The 18,464-nt window shown below is 37.6% G+C and overlaps 1 protein-coding gene across 1 annotated transcript in view; it reads left to right on the forward strand.

Moving 5' to 3' along the window:
- Positions 1-7,392: 7,392 nt before the first annotated feature.
- LOC103764229 (sodium channel protein type 2 subunit alpha) overlaps positions 7,393-18,464 on the forward strand; it is a 76,987-nt gene continuing 65,915 nt past the window's right edge. The window contains exon 1 of the mRNA XM_018072601.1: positions 7,393-7,669. The gene's annotated coding sequence lies outside the window, so the exon portion shown is untranslated. The remainder of the gene's footprint in view (positions 7,670-18,464) is intronic.

The following is an 18,464-nucleotide window of genomic DNA, read 5'->3' on the forward strand; positions in this document are numbered from 1 at the left end:
CATTTATGCATATTGCAGAATCATGGGTTGGAAGGGACCTCTGGAGAACTTCTAGTCTAACCTCCCTGCTAAAGCAGGTTCACCTAGAGCAGGTTTCACAGGATCACAGACAGGTGGGTTTTGAATGTCTCCAGGCAAGGAGACTCCACTACATTTCAGTTTGTGTCCATTGTCCTTGTCCTGTCACTGGGCACCACTGGAAAGAGTCTGGTCTCATCTTCTTGATATCTGTCCTTATGATATCTGTATGCATTGATAAGATCCCCCCTCAGTCATTTCTTCTCCAGGCCAAACAGGCTCAGATCATCTATAGCTCATATATGACCTATATTCTTCTTTAATCAACGTCCAGGATTGCCTGTATAGTGATTCAAATTCACTGAAACCAGTCAGAGTCTTTGATTTACTGAAACAGAGTTTGAATTATGCTCTTAAGAACTCCTTACCACTCTTAAAATCTATCAGTGGAACAACAGGGCAGAAAAAACCCCCCTACATACAATTATGCTATAAATACATCAAACCATCTCTAAGGAAAAGCTGCTCCCCAAAGCCCTGAATTTTTAAACATGAAAATTTCATTTAAAAAGTCCATATAAAATGTATATATGTGACAGATACTATGTATACAAAATATCTCTCCTTCCTTTCCTCTTCCTCACTAGATTCCACTGCCAGATCTAAAAATCAGAAGTGGTCATTCAACAAACAGGCTGCTTTGACAAAAGTAATTTATAACAATGCCAGCCTGACACTTGTTTCAATTTAAATTATTTGTACAACTTCTAATGAATCATCACTGAAAGTTCAATTCAGAAATTACATTTAAAAATCTAGCTTGAAAAGCCTTGACATTTCTAAATAATCTGTCTGGGAATCTTGCCCCAGGTGCAGTTATGCTCTCAGTAATGTCTGAATAAATGCAAAGCTATTCAGTCACTTTTAACTAAACAGCTGAAATACAAATGTTGAAAAATCTTAGTTCCAAAGAGAAAAATAGTTTTGAAGTGTTAAACGTGAATGAATACAGCCCCTGAATGAGGTCTCATAAGGACAAGCCCATGTAAGTTTTCATCAATCCAGTCATCAGCCTGGTTATAACATCAAATATATTGTTTGATTAATACAATTACTTTTGGACAATAATTCTCTTTATTAATTCTCAGGCACTTTTTTGAACAGTAACGTGTACTTAAGGGCACCAAAATAGAAGACTTTATGTCATAACTATTTCTTCAACTACTTACCTGTATTAGCCTTTGAAAGTGGTTGAAACTGCAGTATTTAGCTAAGTGTAATGAATCTGACTTCAAGACTGTCTAAGTGTATAAAACTCTTTTTCTTCATCATTGGTTTCTCTCCTTTTTTCTCCTTTTGTCTCTAGTGTGCAGAATCAAAAACCCCTGCTTTTAATAAATTTTGTACCCCCTACTAATGCATATTTACAAGTTGTGGACCTGACATAGTGGCTTTTCAACTAATAATCTCCACTTTCACTTAAGAATATTTTTATTTGACTGCTGCATACAGTGGTAAGCAAAATTTAGGGAAGTGGAACTGCAGTAGAAATATCTGGCCTAACGTTTTAGGAAGATCAGTGGTAGACGTGCAAATGAGTTTCTACCGTTTCTTTTTATTCGAAAACTTGTAGGTTACACATGTGGAATTTCAAAACTGGGAAAGAAAATGCAAAATGTGGCTAGCAGTCAAATGCTACAGAACAGAACTGCAGAACTTCTTGGGATAAAGACAAGCCTGAGGATACAACTCAATGCCACATCCTCATTGTATTTATCATCAGTAATAACATAATGTTCTGTTTGTACAGGCTCACTTAAAAGTATGACTTCATAGTAACTTAAGCCTTTGACCACTAAAATATTTTAATAGGATATAGAGCACACTATCTGAAAAATTAGCTGCTTTAAATTATTCCTAATATCATAATAAAGATATGTGATCTGCAATCTGTACTTTAATGGTTGTAGCTTTTAATGATAATAAAATTATTTAAAAATTAATGTTAATAAATAATAGTTAGACCCCTCCAACTCTTGTAGAAAAAACAATACAAAGGCCATACAAAAATGGACTCAGTTGTGATAATTCCATTGGTTTAGTAAAAACGAAGTAAAAATAAGCCACAAAGCATAAACCACCCTAACCACCTTCCATATGCGCCTATGTGCTTCCAAAATATTGACCTCAGGTTACAACTTTCAGATGAGCTACAATCACAGTTATAAAATTGTCATGAGCTGAACAAAATGTACACAGCAATCACAGCTCAGAGATGTCTTAAAATATTCAATTTATATATGCACACACTCTGTTCATATATTTAGAAAGAGTAGGAATCCTGTTTTGAAGAAATGAGATCATCATGTGAGATTGATGTCTGTTTAGTCTAAGTTCAAGATAATTAGCAGCAGGCAATAAAGTAACTGGTCAACAAAAAGATTTTTTTTCTTACACCAGTGATCCTCAAGCTAGAGGTGGGTCTAGGCGGCACAATGCTTGGCTTCAGGAGCTTCACAGCCAACTCCACTTGGCATTGATAATTACTTAATGAGAGAGTTGGTGAAAAGTTCCATAGGTTAACTGGAAAGATGTAGCTTTCCCACCATGTATCTTCTAGATGTTTCTATCCTCTAGCATGTAGCAGGCACTGCAGCCGCTGCCACTGCAGAAGTTTCAGAATTTCTGATTACTAGAAGAAACATTCCTTCTAATCATGTTGATCTTCCTTGATAAGATTTTTTATTTTATGTCTATTTTGGCACGACACAGGAGAGTCATAGAAGGCAACTAATTTCTTAGGAAATACTTTTTTGCATGACATGTAACATACCTGAAGAACTTCCAGAGATACAGGCCAACAGCTTAGGAGGATTCTGAAAAACACTAGATATTTATGTGAATAATAAGAGTTAGAACAGGGAGCAGGCACTGACTCAGATAATAAGGATTCGGTATCTAAGGCTTGCAAACTTCTTGTTTACCTTGCAGAACTTAATGCATGTATGTATCTCAATTCCTCAACTATGAAATGGAGATAATTCCTGACTTCAGAAGGGGCTATAAGATAAGCTATAGAGATCAAGAGTGAAGAAATATTTTAATATTCCTAGTAATGTCCAAAGAGGCCAGCCAAGCCTAGGAAGCTATTATTTCAGGCCCTATATATTCACAGGACACAGACCATGTTCAGAAGAATCTACTATATATATATGACAAGACCAATAAACAAAGATGAAATGCAAACAATCGATTTCAGAGTGAACAAATACAATTTAAGATAGGCAGATTTTAAGAGGTGGAGAAATGAATTAAATGATACCTCAGCAACAAGTGCCCTAGTGCTCTCAGAGCTAGTAACAAAATCTAATAATGTCCTCCCAGGACACCTATAAACAGAGAGATTGCATTCATACGTTTTCATTCCATTTATTGCTACTGAGTCATGTGGTTTAATTGGTCAGATGAAAGGTAATCATCACTTGGAGAGAGGGGAGGTTTTGCTAAGCAAACCTCAAGTTATAATTTATTTATTTGCTAGTCTTTAAAAGCCGAAATGCTAGAATAATTGCTCTGTTTAATAACATATGCTTGCCAAGTTGATATTGCATTAGAAAGTTTCTCTGCATCTCAGTATGCCTAGGACTTAGCTGCACTAAAAACTGTACCTTTATAACTAAACTGTGAAAATATATTACAGAGAGATGACAACAAATTTCAAACAATTGACTCTAATATATTAAAGAAAAATAGCTGTACTTTGATCTGCTTTCAGCCAAGAATTATGAGGATACAGAACACGTAAACTATTCAGTGCACTGAACTGAGAAGTAAGCACAAGCTAATGCCTTAATGGTTCTACTATAGGCATACAACATCAAGGGGAGCAGAAATGGAAGTGAAATGTACTTTCAAAAACTGTTGTACGCATTCCTTTTAAAATCTGTCTTCACTGTTGTTCATTAAAAGGGACTTCACTGTTAGCCCCAGGTAGCCAAGAAATTACTGGCTTTACATTTTGAAAACATTATGAATGTGATACAAAACAGTCCCTTCTTCAAAAATAATTAGCAAGACCAAATAGTTTTCGTTACAGAGAAAAATATTCAGAAATCTTTTAAATTCCAAAGCTATCTTTCTTAGGCAAAGGTAAAATCTGGCAGCCTGCACTAATGCACCTCAGATGCAAAGAATTTAGATATGACAGAAAAGCAACAGAATAAAAAAGACTGATGATGTTTACTAGTCACCAATTTCTCTCTAAGTAACCCTGGGACAGGGAAAAAATTATACATCATATTTAGAATCATCTCAAAGTTCAGTTTCACTTCAATTAGTAATTTGCAAAGGTGACTCTCAGACTTTAAAGGCAAGAATGATAGGCTTTATGATTTCATCAGAACTAAATAACAAAGTCTAATATCTTTTGATTGAAATTAATTTATGTCTTTTAAAAAGATGACGTATCAAGGAACCAGGAACCTGTTCAATCTGCAGACCTGTCTTTTGCCTTAGCAATTTAGAGATTCATCTCTAGAGTTTGAGAGTTAAGAGATTTGTGGATTAAAAAAGACAAAAACAAAAATAAAGGGTTCTAAATATCTTCTTTGAAGCACGTAAATGGCAGGGGTAGACAAGTGTCTGTTGGCCAGAATAGCTGCTAGCATTGCTCCTCAAGCTTAACATCCCATGTGCTGTGGAAACTGGAGTTTGACCTTTTGCTCCATCTCTTCTGGGCAAATGTTTTTGCATGATTTAATAGAATGGTTATTTTTTATGCAGATGACTGTTAGCCATGCTCTGAGAGGCAAAGAGAAATTTCTGGTAGAAACGAGCTCTATCAGCATGGTTGAATAAGCAAAAGGATTCTTCCAGCTATGCTAGTTTTAGGACACTTAAATAAAAAAAAAATCATGAGATTTGTTCAATGGATATTTGTTTTCATTCCTATATTTACTATAATTATTATGATTAATAACACCATGAATAAACCATGTTGAAGGTGTTGTTGGAGAGCTTAAGGAGACTTAGAATCAGCTCTGAGAGATTTACTGGAATCTCTCTGAATCTCTTCTGAATTTTTCATAGAAAACCTCTTTATTTTCTCACAGACATGTAACTGAAACTTTGTGCCACTGAAAAATGCAGTTTTTCTGGGAAAATGTAAACTTAGAAAAATGCTGTGAATTTCAGCAGTTAAAAGTCTATTATCTTTGACTTATTGTGGCATTTTATTGTGATATATGTGAGATATTACCATATCTCATTTTCACTGTACTCTTCAAGAAGACACAGAAAATCAAATCTTGCTTTGCCAATGAGCTTTACCACTAAGGTGCAATTGTCATAAACCTAAAGAAGTGAGACCATAATAGACTGTAGAAGGATTAAGATTACAGAATATAAAACAGAATAAAAGTGTCTATGAGTTTGTGAGGGAAAAAATATCCTGTATAATGGAGTGGAAATGCATGTTTCTTACCAGTACACTTTTAACTAAATTGTTACACTACTGCTAAGAATTATATATTAGTGTAAGTAATAAAAATTCATACAATCTCCAAGTCTCTTATAAGAGTTTTATCTCAGTTTTAATATTTCAGATTTTATTAGTTCAAATTATGTATATTTTTAGATAACCTAAAAGTTTTTGTTTTATTTATGAAGTAAGTTGAATTAATATTTGAAATTTTAATGTTACTCATTCCAATGAAATTATTGTTTTGTGAAAAGTACCTTCAAGAAGTGACTTTAGAATTAGGCTTAGAATATCAGCCTTACTATTTTAGGTCTAAAGTAGGCCTATATTCTTTCATATTTATACAAAGTTGTCAAAGCACATTCCAAAGTATTTCCTGCTCCGTGCCCTCGAGAGTGCGGGAGCTGGGACGTGCAGTGCCCGTGGAGCCAGGCCGTGCTCCAGCACCGCGGACAGCGCTCACTGCGGGCAACGCAGGCGGCCCTTCGCGGGGAAATCCTTCACAAGGCATAAATATTACTTTTGCATGAAATAGTACTTTATAGGAAAAAATCCTTATAAAAAAGTCAGTCTACACTGTATCTTTTTTTTTTTTGTGTGACAATAGGATTTCTAAGACACTCAGTCCACGCTCGCACGTAGGTGTTCTGACCTATTATTGTAATTACTTGAACTATTTTAATACTTCAGAGTTCTTACATGGTCCAAGATCTCATTGTAGGGATTGAACAAGCATAGAAATGGATCATTTTCCTGAAGACACTCCAAGGGTTTGTGATAACCATGATGAATGGTTTAAGCTGACACAACTGCAAGTTGTTACTCAAAGGACTGTCTCTCGAGCTACTTCCCCATGTTGACATCAGTGATTTTTGTAATGAGTCAGATCACGGATCCTAATTAAAAATTCCACGGTCTTCATCTAGATTCCATGGTCTTATCTAGATTCATTCCTAGTTAACTTTTGCATTTTTTCCTCCCCCAAGCCCCTCCCATGTTTTGGTACGATTAAATTTTCCTCCACAGCTGAGAACTGTTGAACCAACCCCGCGTGCAGGTGGCTGCTGTGTGATGTGACAGAGCAGGTGTATGTGATAGAAATAGAAGATAAAAGTAGAAACAGTCAGCTACCCAGCATTCCAGTATAAGGTATCCTTTAGTAACAGTAAATCCAACACTGCTATTATGGGAATAGTGGCTAGAGACAACTGGGTGAGGCAGTCAACTTGTATATTAGGCTTTTACAACTTACAGTGTCCTGAGTATGAAAGATCAGTTTCAAGTCGCTGTAAAATGCAATAGAGGCTTGTCTTAAAATATATAAAACAGGTCACTCTAAAAACTCTTTACTAAGCAATAATGTAATAGTACTGGTGAAATCTAAGCATCCATTCCTCCCGTCTTACATAAAGATCTTTCTTCCTTTGTCTTTCAATGAGGATATAAATGTAATTTATAATTTTGCAGAATCAATACTCAAAGGGAAAATAGCAAGCACTCTTATTTTATACTATTATGTAGTTTTGGGGGGGTTCTGAATAAAGAATGACTTCTTTATTTCTAAACACAAAGTGTATTAGGACATAGTAAAATAAAGATATCTGGCAGAACTTGAGTTTTCTGCAATTATTTGTATATTAATGTATACTTCAATGTAAAAAAAAAGTTATGGAGTTTAAACCTCAAACCCATTTTCAAATATTTGTAAGCATTTATTAGTCTTACTTTATTTTAGAGTTGTGTAATCAGGGGCTAACTGCGATCCACGCCTCCCCGGTGGCTGGGCAGGGTGTGCGGATCCAGCGGGCTCGTCCTGTGCCAGTAGGTGGAGCCCGCACAGAACCCGCGGCCGCCTTGTTTCCTCCCCCTCCGCTCTTCTCCCCCCTCCCCCCTTTTCATTTCCCCCACAACCAATTTTCTGATCGATGCTGGGATTCAAGGAGTGAATCTCAGAACAGGAAGCAGGCGAAGGGACTACAGAATACTGCAGAGGTTCCTTTGTTGCCTCTATGGGGAGGTTCTTTCTTTATTTCTTTCCTTTTTCATTTCAGTGAAATTAAGAGTTTACAAGCTTCTTTGCCCAGGAACCTGTACCTGCAGTAGGAGCCTCTCATCTATCTACAAGTGTATGGATATTTCTTATGCTATGATTTTTAATTCTCTTTTAATCAGGTAAGACACTATTTTATTTAATTGGAATGCTTTAGACAACAAATTCCAGTTGTTTTATACCAAGATTCTTCTTTTGTGGTGCCACACCTAGTTTTCAATTAATATTAATAGAGCAAGAGGAAAGGAAATCATAGCCATCTTTGCCACTGCATGGATTTTTCACAGCATTTAATTAGGTCTTAGCACAATAATAAAAATGTTGTTGCTCTTTGGAGGTTTCTGATCCGATTTTTTTTAAGCTTGCATGTTTATAAGGATTACTTTTGAGTTTCTGTTTTTCCTCCTAATTGTGGTAATTTGTTGCTGTTATTTTGAGGTGGTCATCCACAAGTGTTTTCTTTTTCTACTGGAGGCTATACTGTGCTGTATTCAGAATACAAATTGGAATGTGTTTTAAAGCACACAAATACATCCCTGGGATTGCACAGCTTTGATGCAGAAATGTGCTGTTGCTTCTTTATGCTATCTTCAGACTGAGGCTTTCTTTACTTCCTAAATTCATCATTTTATTTCTGTGAGGCATGGGAGGTTTACAGGATTCTCCCCTCTCTCATCTCCCAAAACAGCCTCTCCCTGATGGAAGACAGAATGGAGGACTTGTCTGTCACTAAACATGGTTTTGCACTGCTGCATATACCATATGAAACACATATGTTTTGTGAATTGTTTTACATATACAAGAACGAAATTTTTATTAAAAAAATACATTCCATATTGCATGAGAGGGCAAAATTATTCCTTTCGTTATTTTTTTAGAAGCATGATACACACTGGGAGAGACAGCAGAATGACTCAGGAGGTGGGAAGCTCATGCAGCACCCCCTGACTCTTCTTTCAAACCTTCGGGTCTTTTTTCTTACCTTCTTTGAATTACATTACATATGTTTAGTTGGGAAAAACAACATAGAAATGCATAGACTTACACAGTCACAGATCAGAGAAGGGGCTCAGTAGCCAATTTGTGAAAAAATAATGTGCAATCAGTTTAAATGCATTTTGCTTTTGATTATAAGGTGGTAAGTAGCACTTAATCAAAAATTTCACACACCTGTATAAAGGTGCACTTTTTTCTTTTAGTGGTGATTAGTGAAGCAACAGAAAATTGCCTGTTGGGATTTGAATGCTGGATGCTGCGTTGGGTTTAGATGATTCCATAGATACATGTGAAATGTTAAGAAGGTTCACGCTCGTTCTCACCATCTGTGCAGGTTGCCTGCTTGGCTGTATTTTTGTGATTGATGTTTACAGTATGTATATCTGTGTCAGTCATTGTAGTATCTGAAAATCTCTTCACTAGTGGTAAAGGATCCTCAATTCTTGAACAGATCTGGAGAAACGATGAATAATCATGTCCAAATGATCCGCAATTTCCTCCAGTGACAAATGCATTAAATAAATTATGCTCTCATATGTCTATAGGCCCCACTTCAACAACAAACAGGCATGTCAATGGGATGACTCACATTCTTAATATTAGGCAAGTGGACAAGTACCTGGCTCTGTTATCTTGATTTTTAGACTGCACCAATTTTAAGGGTAAGAATAACTTTTGTAATCACAGAAATTTTACAGTGTTCATAAAATGCACCTAGTAGGCCAGATGAGCGTGTAGCTTCAAAGACAAGCTATAGATTAACTTTTATGTTAAAAAAAAAGAGAAATCCATAGAGTTATTACAGGTTTTGAGTATGTTCATTGTGAGCATTAGGTCTTGGGAAATAAGAGGCATATAAATGGCCATATTATATCAAAGCATGATCCAGTTACCTTTCAGTAGGAACAAAGTAGGATATTTCTGGAGAAGTTCAAGCAAAACTTGACTCTAAGAGAAAGTTGGCCCTCTCTACCTTTTGTGAAACTTAATTTTAGGGGTTATTTAAGCCTTCTTTCTATTTTTGTTCATCTGAAATACTCTAACAGAAGTATACTCATATAAGCATCAGATCTCCACAGGAGATCCCAGCATACCTCCTCTGCAGCCAGAGCAAGAGCCAGCATCAGTTACGCTGCCAGGGCTGCTTGCTGTTGATTTCTTTGTCACAGATCTGGATGAATGGTTTCATTGGGTCACTGCCTGCAGCCCCGCTCTATCCCCAAGTAGCCCTAAAACTGTCCCACCGAAGGGATGGAGAAGACACTGACATCTCATATAGTCTACCTGCTCGAATCCTACTTGGTAGCAAGAAATGCAACCATAGTCCCCTCGTATGCATACAGCTCTTGGCTGGAGCAGGAAAATCTCAAACAAGATTTTACTGTGTTGCTTCCAATGTTTCAAAGCCATGCACATGCTCACACCTGCTTCTCCAGAGCACAGTGTGGATCCTTTGCAGCCGCAGACCCTGGTCCTGTATTCCCCCTGAGTGGGAGCGGCCTCTTGCCCATCAGAGCCCTCCTGTTCCTCTCACCCTCAGTCCCAGCTTGCCAAGCAGGCATCAGGGATCCCAGGGCCTCCTTTCTAGAGGCTTCCTGAAGTCACTGGAATAAATCTGTTCCTTGTGCCTACTGTTGTCTCACTGACACCTACCAGCCTCAGAAATGCTGGGTTAAAAGGCATTTCTGCCAATAGTGGCCTGAATCTCCTGTTCTTCTGTAATTGTCTTTGAAAGGCAAAGGTACCTGATTTCCAAGAGGTGTTAATGACGGGAGGCAAAACCCTCATTAACCACATTCATGTTATTCAGTTTGAATTCCAAGTTTGCAACTTCACCACTCTTATTTCTGCTCCTGAACCTACTATTGTTCCTTTTTCCAACCCTTACCTCCAGCTGAAGTTAGGCTGCTTCCTCTTTCTGCCTCTGACTGGTTTGGGACCAGCAGAAGGGCTTTGCTTCCACTCCTGGTTTCCATGTTTGATGCCTCAGCAGCTATCAGTGCTGCTGAAGGGGCTGCTATTGCCAGGCAGAAACATAGTCAACATGTGGCAGCTCTGTAAGTATTTATTACAAGACACTAAGAAGCTTTTTCTGAGCATATTTAGAAATTACTTTAGAGAAGTGCTGAATGGCCAGATTTCAATAAATTTAAACAGGAGCAACAAAATTCAAACTCTTATATCGCCTGAGCAGCCTACTTGACACAATTCAGAGTAAACAGATTGTAGCAAAAGTTCTCAAAAAAATGGCTGGAAATACATTTTAATGCTGCAATATTACCATCATGTTCATTAAATAATTACAAAAATAGTTTTTAATCTTCCTATTAAAAAAACAAAGAACATAGGTTCATCATTCTTGCCTATTGGTTTATAAACTTGTAGATTACTGAAATAATGGTTTCAAACTTTTTCCAATAAGCAGACTACAAATGTCTTTTTTCTATTAAATGGTGATGATTTTGTTGTGATAAGCATTCCAACTGTATCACGAGGATACATGAATCCGCATTGTCAAGTTAAGCTTTTCTTTCTAACTTCATTGAAAGAAGTATCTCACCATTTATAGTGTCATTAAAGAAATAAATCCAATCTCAACAATTAATGTTTGGCAAAGCTGAAGGCATAATGAAGAGATTAACATGATGGAAACTATTAAGCAAACAAAACTCTGTCAGCTCTGTTCATACTATATGGGAAAAAAATGTTGGGTTTTTTTTTAAGAAATCGTGAATAAGTTATTTTTTAGGTCTCTAGCTGAAGTTCAGTGATTGTTTCTGTATGAAGTTTTCATAAGTTTTGTGTAATTGCAATACCATTTGCTGCTCGATTCTTAGCTTGGCTTCCCTTAAGTATGAGCAGAATCTGATTTTGGCCAGAAGAATTGTTCTTGAACTGCTAATGGTTCTCACTCATCTTTTTGGACATCCTCACAGGTACTTCCCATTATGCATTAAAAACGCAAGCTTCCCCTACCAAGAAACAGGATCATGTTCAATAAGACAATGATTGCTCTATGCAGGATATATTTATCTTACCTGCACAAACTGGTAACATACAGCGTGAGCAGGCATGCATTTTAAGATGATGGACGTCCAGGTTTTCAACATAGAGCAAGTGGTCTTCTCATCCTCTAAAGTGGCCTTGTCATATGGCAGAAGATGCCTGATTTTTATGGCATATGGTGCTGCCCATCTGGTCTTAAACGGAGTTGTAGCGTATGGCTTTGAGTAATTTGGAAAATGTCAAATGGCCCACTCTAGCCAAAAAAATTGGGTACCATTCAACCCTGCAGTAAAAAGCATGACAGCAGTAGGTCTAGCCAGCTCTCAACTCAGCACTTTGGTTTCAAAGGCAGTGTTTGTGCTGTATGGAACTATACAAACCCACCTGATTATTTTGGCCTGCTAACTTATCATTCTGTAGCTTTCTGGTTGCTGGTACTGAGTTAACTTAATTAAAGCTACAATATTTCCAGATCTAGTGCTGTCATTCCTCTGACAGCAGGGTGAATTTTGCCTTAGATGAATTACTACCAGCAGGCTTTTACAGTGGGGCAGAAACAGTCTTCCTGTCTGAATGGGTGTTATTTATACCTTTTTTTTTTTTTTTTGCTATACCAACCTCACCATGTCTCACCGTTTTCAACGTAAGTGCAAAATCCTCCACAGACTTTGACCCCAATGTAGTTTTGTTTGATGATAAATGTAAATGACTCACTCTGAAATTAGGATTCTGACTCAAGATCTCTAAAGCAATACACTGTGTTCTAGACTCACCCATTTGTCTCAGTAGGATCCCAGATATATTAGGAGCTAGACTCCATAGATGTATATAAAATGGAGTCAGATGCATCCTGAAAAATTTGACAGTCTGTGATCTTGATAGAAATAGTGGCTGGAGTTTAATGCATCATAAATTGCATGTAGCAAGGTTAGAAACAAATGTCCTTTGCCTAGACACTGGGATTAGGATGTGCTGTTTAAAAATGAGTTCCATAAACAGGTGCAAAGAGAAGGTTGAAGGAGCACCTGAGCATCTAAACAGACTATGTGCTTATAAAGAAGTGTATGGCAAATTTCTATACAAACACTATTACGAAACAAAAGCTCTGCCCAGGGTAGTTGAAATTTGACAGCCTATCTCTATGTATACTCATTGTATTTTGTTTACTGCTAAATATTTGTACCAAGTAAAAACCAGTGGAAAATCCTACCTCTTGGGCCACAAGGCAAGCTTTCTAAGATCAGTTTTCCCTACTGGAAGTCTCTGGCAAGGTTATTTTAACTGGGACTGTGGCACACAAGGTCATATCACAAGAGTATAACAGGTGTATTTGTAGAGTGTGTGAGCTCTGTGTGTTTCTCTTTGCTGAGAGTCAATAATGCAACCATGGAAACTAAAAGAAAAGTACTGACACCAGGCAGAATGAAAAAATCTTCCATCTGTAGTTGTGTTAACCTGAAAGCAGACATGGGGCAAACACTGCACGATTGTTTGCAGATTGAGACTTCAGTGATGGCTGCACAAACACCTCATGCAAATGCACTCGCACAGGTTGGATTTTGCAGTGCAGAGGCTGGTTTCCATTTTGTAGAATGGGAAGCACTGCAAAAGGGCTGACAGGAGACGGCTTCCAAGGTACCACCTTAATACCACTGAAAATAGTAGTATTCTAATTCTAATTCTCCTAGTGAAGCAGTGAGAATACGCTTTGAAAATAGGGTGCAGGTTGAGCTAACCTTTTATTTCCATCTGGCTTCTGGAAAATACCGATAGACAAAAGGGAAAGTGCACAATTTTACTGTCAGAAGCAATGGGGAGATGCAAATGTTAAAAATTATTAGGGAAATCAATTTTATTAGAAAGCAATAGATTGTAAATGTTACTAGACCACACTTACAAGAGTCACTTTTCAACAGAATAATATTTTACATCTTGCAAACAGTTTACTTTAGTAGTTATGTTGGCTAAACATATGCAACAGTCAGAACATTTTCAAGACTTATTGTTTCAAATTATTTTTTTACAGTACTTTCAGTTAGAGTTAACATTTAAAGTGCCTCACAGCCTTCACATTTGCGACTGTAAAAAGATATCTGTGCTTTTGCCAGCTGAAGTTTTTATGAATTACATGATCTTTGATCTGAAGCAAAGCTTCGGCCCTCTAAGCCAAGCCAAAGGCAGGCTAGTCTCACAGAGAGAAATTTGGGACTTTACTCCGCTAGTATCCTTCGGGGGTGGGGGAAAACTGAACATAAGCCTCAGGGTGTGATGATGATGATGACCTTTAATGTTGCATGGAACACTTGGGTGCTATTACTCATGCTGATATCTTGCTCTGTGGAGTGGTAGAGGCTGGGAACCCAGAAGCATTCTCCGTTGCTGGGAAAGGGATTATATAGCTTTTCTCAGTATTGACCTCACTTCCAAATCTGTTTAAGGATTCATACATTCTCTAAATAATCTGTCCTTAGTGAGAAAGATGATGGATATGATGCAGAAATTGAGTGAGCTGGTATAAATATTGTGAGGATGGGTGAGTGACTCTGGAATTGTGGTAAGGAAAGGAAATATCCCCTGGGAGTCTAGAGAAGAGAGACAGATGGGGGGAAGGCAGTTAAATGTAAGAGGGGGGAAGTGAAATTTTAGGAGGGTATACAAATTCAGTTTATATGAGAAAAAAGTAGAATACCTTACAAAGGAAATCTTGACACGTGTATCCATGTTCCTTTATGGAAGTAAGCAGTGTGGCATGCCTGGCTCCAGTGGGAAAATCTCCTTGCATTGGTACAGCTCCAAGTCACAGGTGATGCTGTGAGTAAGGAATGAACCCTTTGGGGAGCTCCTGCATTCCATCTAATCAGAACCTGTTTTGCTGGCTCAAACGTAGTGGGAAAGGAAGAACTCTCCTGAGGAGGTTTTCAACATCTGCTCCCTTGTTTTATTCATATATACCAACAGATGCAAATGGAATATATTCTAAGAAAATTTACAGTTAGGAAATTATTCTAAACTGGAGAAAATTATCAAACTCCCCAGAAGAAATCTCAGTTCCAAGTCACCCAGTTATAATGAGCTGCAGTTCTATTTTAGCCTACAATTTTGTAGATTATCCTCAGCAATCCTTCTTTTCCCCATAGATATAAAATACTATAATGAACAAGCCTCTACTCCTTTTCTTTTTTTTTTTTTAAGTTACCTTGAAACAATCTGTATTTTTAAAGAAAGTGACTAAACTTTACAGCTCTTGGTTGTTTTACCCCTCTTATGAAAAAAATCAGGAGCTATAAAAAATTAGTTTGGGGCACATATATGATGTAACTATTCAGTTTTCCATTTCTGGCACATTTCTGTACTTAAAAGGAGAAGTGGTACAGAAGTGTTCTTAACATCACTACCCAGGAAAATGATGTCTAAGTATAAAGCAAGCACCCATGTTATTGCAATAATATTTTGCCATCAGGTAACTTACTAAGGGCTTCTCATGAATTTGGCATGTTCCAGCTGAGGCTCATTTTAAGTAAGGAGACTGATATAATCTATACTGTGCAGAATGTCAGAATAAACACACTCATAAACACCTCCTCTCATCCTATATTTATGAATCTGTGTTGCTCCTTCCGGCCTTTCAAGTTTCTTGATGGAATACTGATACTGCCTTTCTGCTCTTACTTAACTGCATGTGTCTGCCATATGCATTTTGTCCCTTAGGAGAGCCTGATTCATAGAGATGTTTTTAGAGTGTTCAGTTCTCAGTTCATGTCTTGATGCGACAGTTGGGTTATCAGGACACTGCAAAAGGAAAACAGAAATTGGGCCTGGTAAACTGTTTCAGGGGGTTTTAATGGCATTTCTATTTAATTGTGGGCCAATTAACTACTCTGTTTCCTTTCAGATTAAAAAAAAATCTTCTAAATTTAATAGAGACCTGTTTAATGCTTTCTAATGTTATATGTCTGACTGAGCTTTTCATTACCCAGAGAAACAAACATGCTGGTCAGGTCACCAGGGAGCAGTGGTGATGTTTGCTGTCTTCCTTTGCACAGGAGGGATGAAGCTGCAGCTCTAAAGTTTTCCATTGGTTTCTGTATGATGATCTGGGAAATGCTATATCACTGCTTGGCTGTTCTGCACAAGTCACTAACCATATTACTCATCATGGGATCTAATTTCATGCTGTTTGGTTTAATTTTTCCTTTTCAGTTGCCAAATTTTGAATATACATCCAGCCTTGTGTGTCTTACACTGGTGACATCTTCATTTAAAAGATGTAGTTACTCAGCTGTAAAAATGCCTGCAGTGTGAAGTTTTGGACAGTTGGCAGAACTGTAGTATATAATAACTATTAAAATTACAGTAATTAATCTATATTGTTAAGTACTACAACAGGTATATTCAATTCTCACCCTGTCTCTGTTATTGGGTATCTGTCCACAAACCACATATATTTTCATATGTCACTCTGGTTCCAAAACCACACATAGTTCTTCTTCTCAAAACGCAAAGTAGGAATAATAGTAACGGGTGCAAAGTAAGTGGCTGATATTTAATAAAGAAGTGTGGAAGTAAAAGGATCCACTAAATATTTTGCATTTTAAAAATCACATTAAAACTACCTTAGTAAGTGACAGAGTCAACCACTCAGTTGTGGAACACTAAATTAAGGCTGTCTTTACCTTCTGGAAATCACACACAGCAGTTGAGTGAATTGCCTGCCATCAGGCAGTACTGAGTAGGATTCATCTCATCTCTCTCCCTTTCTAGTCAGTCGAGAGAGACAGGCACTTCTAGAGCAAAACTTGCCTCATCTTAAGGTAGATATCTGACATAGGTCAGAAGAATTGCCTTTTAAAGGACTTATTTTTCTTCAGTGAATATGAAAGGAGTTCAGATTGGCTTAGATGTGGATGCCTAAAGATGCAGGCACCTCATGCCAGAGAAGGGGAATCCTCCTTCATGACACAGGCAGAGGTGACACCCAGTTCCCCAAGACAGCATACAGATCTTGCACAGAGGACAGTGCTTTTTGCCCACATAGTTATCATCCTTTTTTCTCTTTTCTGCTAGTCAGTTCTGCCAATCCCTCTGCACCACCAACGAATCGAGGAAGTCTCCTTCAAAATTAATCTCACTACTTTTAAGAGCTCGTTCATATTGTATACTGCAGAAAACAGTGAATATTGCATTACTGTATCTACTGACAAATGGACCAAAAGTAAAGCAGATCTCAATTTGAGTATATGCTGTCGTTTGAGTCCTTCTGCCTGCAGTAATAGGTGTTATTTATTGGACTGTTTGTACACAATTTTAGGGAGACCATATTGATACCCATATGAATGATCAGGAGTTATTTAATGTACATTCACACATACTTCAGAGCTCCAAACTTGTCATCTTTATAGTTCTTTATAAACTCATTTTCTCATCTTCATATTTAGCCTTCCAATTAATTCCAGTCCAGTTATCTCAGCTTTTTATTCCTTCTCTTGCCCATTCATCCCAAGCTGTTTTGCTTTGTCCTATCTCAGCTTGCCCCATTATAGTGGCTCCCCCGCTTCCCTTTTCCTTGACTTTTTCCCAGCCTGGTCTCCTTTGAGGTCAAACTGATCAACTTACATTAATTTCTTGATCATAATAATCTACAAGTCTTTGAGCTTTTCATGTCTCTCCAGCTAGCCTCCAGGACTATTGCAGCTAATTTTGAGACAGTCTCTTTATCCAGGCAGACAGTTCTTACACGTATCATTTCCCTGGAGGTTTTTTATGCTGTCTGTCTTCAATTTCAGATATTTCTTCCTAAATGCCCCCTTTTCCTTTTGTATTTCCTTCTAGATTTTGGTGGAGTTTTTCTTGCTTGTTTTTGTTTTATTTGGTCTGGTTTTTTTAAGAAACAGCATATAGGATGATTTGGAACACAAAGATGAAAGCATTCCCACTCCTGAGTCAGCAGAGTCCACAAAGACAGACTTCAGCTGCAGGAAAATCCCCTCAGATGGACAATGAAATGTTAACAGGAAAAGACACTATCTCTGTAATTCACACTTTTAAACCTCTGGGGTCTTCTTTCAAATAAATGCAAACTAATTTTTCAAAATTTTTCAACCCTGTGCAAGTATTATAGATAACATTCCAGAAGAAAAAGTACAAAATTCAGAATCCTGTTTTGCAAAAATTGCTGCAGGGGTTCATATTACTGCTTTGCAAATCAGAAGCTATAAAATTTTAAGGAGAAATATATATATGTAGCTTTTTCTTGGAAATGGTTCCATCATTTGACTTGAAGCTTCCCACCAAAAATCAGTCTGAGGGAAAAATGGAAAATTTTAGCCTCAGCACTTCAAGTTTGGCATAACCAAGCAAGGGGGGAAAAAAATGAAAAAAGGACAGGTTGAGCATCTCAGTAATAAACAGTACCATCAGCCTCATCTGCAGTTATCATGAAACATGACAACCTGTAACTAGTAGTTGGCTTGGACCCATCTGCACTCTGTCCCTAAGGATATAGTAACAACTGCTACCCCATAAACCATCATAAGACTAAAAGAATATTTAAAGTAAATATGGGACCTCATCTGTGACTTAATTTCCAGAATCACTGAAACCACTTTGCTTCTGGCTTATTTAAAGTGGCACTTTCCTGAAACAATGCCAGTTCTCCCAGTGCAGTGGCAAAGGGAATCTGGTGGAGACGAGTTGTGCTTTGTAGTTGTGCTTTTTTTGTGCGTTTCTATCTGCTTTGGAGACCTTCCTATGTTTCCAGGTGCAACTGCATAGTAGGGGCATGAGTAGTGCATATGAGGAAACATTTTGTGGCATCCTGCCCTTGAAGGCTGATAGATATCCAGGGAGTTAATGCTTCTTTCAAGCTGCATTAACCCCTGCAAGATCCCCTTGGCAGCTGGTGCAGTGCAGCTGCAG

The sequence above is a fragment of the Manacus vitellinus genome, unplaced genomic scaffold, assembly GCF_001715985.3.
Source record: "Manacus vitellinus isolate BGI_N305 unplaced genomic scaffold, ASM171598v3 scaffold_22_pilon, whole genome shotgun sequence".
Classification (NCBI taxonomy): Eukaryota; Metazoa; Chordata; class Aves; order Passeriformes; family Pipridae; genus Manacus; species Manacus vitellinus.